The sequence below is a fragment of the Chrysochloris asiatica genome, unplaced genomic scaffold (assembly GCF_000296735.1).
Source record: "Chrysochloris asiatica unplaced genomic scaffold, ChrAsi1.0 scaffold00003, whole genome shotgun sequence".
Classification (NCBI taxonomy): Eukaryota; Metazoa; Chordata; class Mammalia; order Afrosoricida; family Chrysochloridae; genus Chrysochloris; species Chrysochloris asiatica.
In genome coordinates this window covers 22000399-22001736 of record NW_006408521.1, presented here as the reverse complement: position 1 = coordinate 22001736, position 1338 = coordinate 22000399, and the positions used below count along the sequence as shown (strand labels likewise).

Below are 1338 nucleotides of genomic sequence, written 5' to 3'. Positions count from 1 at the left end.
TGTTCCTTGGCATTAGCCCCTTCCCCAGAGCAGGAAGGAATGTGTGCGTGTAACCTCTGATTCCATGGGGTTTGGCCAGTCTGCTAAAATCACACACCCCGGTGCCTTATCCCTGAGCTTCAATTTCTCTGGTCCAGACGGAAGCCTCAGCCAGGAACAGACGTAAACCAATTACTCAACTTCCATCTTACTCTTCTTCTTCAAAGAATCGGTGAAGGATTGCCACTCGGCTGGGTAAAAACGTTTATAGACGTTGATCTTATTCCGAATCTGTTTCAGGGTATCTTGATTGTAATTCTTCTCATCCCGGGTCATAGCCTTATAGACCTGCCCATGGTTCTCCACCATATAGTCAATGAGGTCCCGTGACAAGGTATTTCCTTTCTTTTCTGGGAGGCTGGCTTCCGCACCAGCTCCTTTGTCCTCTGAACATCTACCTCCACGGTATGCACCTTTCTCTTCCGGAGAGGCACAGCCTTGTCGGGATCCATTGTCAGTCCCATCTCGGCCAGGTTCTGCCGCACCGATTTGGCGTGGTCCCAGGCATGTCGGATGTGAGAGCACTGGATCCGCTGCACTGCCTTCCACCGAGCATTACGATTGAGCCGCTTTCGGTTGACTTTGTCACCGAACTTCTGCCTCAGCGTCTCGCCCTTGGCCTTGGGCATCGCGGGGAGCACAGAACCTGCAGCTCAGACACCGGTTCGCTAGGAAACCTCTCTCCCAATTCTTGTCACATCCTCATATTGATATTTACTAACTCTTCCCCACACACACATTCACTTCTCTTAAGTAAATGTATTTAAAAAGATTTAGGGCCATCCCATATGTTGCGGAGTAAAACTGTTTCCTAGGGTTTTCTTGGCTTTATTCACAAGGGAAGCAGCTCTCCAGGCCTTTCTTCTGCTTGACAGCAACAAGCTTTCTTTCTAGAATATAAACTTCATACTGATAATCCTGTGGGTGGACGCGGTTCACTGTTTTGTTTGCTGCTCTGAGCCAAATGTCTAGAAAAATGGCTGTTGCATAATAGGCACTTACTACATTTTAAAAATTATTATTGTTATAAAATATTCATCTACGTACTATCTAAGATAGTCTTGAATATCACATTTGGGAAACACTGGGGCAGAGGAAAGGGATTAAGAGAATACTTTATGGATTTTGGGATTTGCCATGTTGTGCAAAAAACATGGCAAAAAAAATAAAATAAAATAATAAAGCCTTAGTGAGGTGGCTGCTGTCCAGCCCCCCACCCCCATCATTCCTTAGTCTTCATCTCAAGACATACTGTTGCAGCAGCGTGAGTTAGAAAGAACTTAACTCTAAAATCTTAAA

General features: G+C 45.5%; 1 pseudogene; it reads right to left on the bottom strand.

The window, feature by feature from the left end:
* Window positions 1–171: 171 nt before the first annotated feature.
* On the bottom strand, window positions 172–668 carry LOC102829867 (annotated as a pseudogene).
* Window positions 669–1338: the final 670 nt, after the last annotated feature.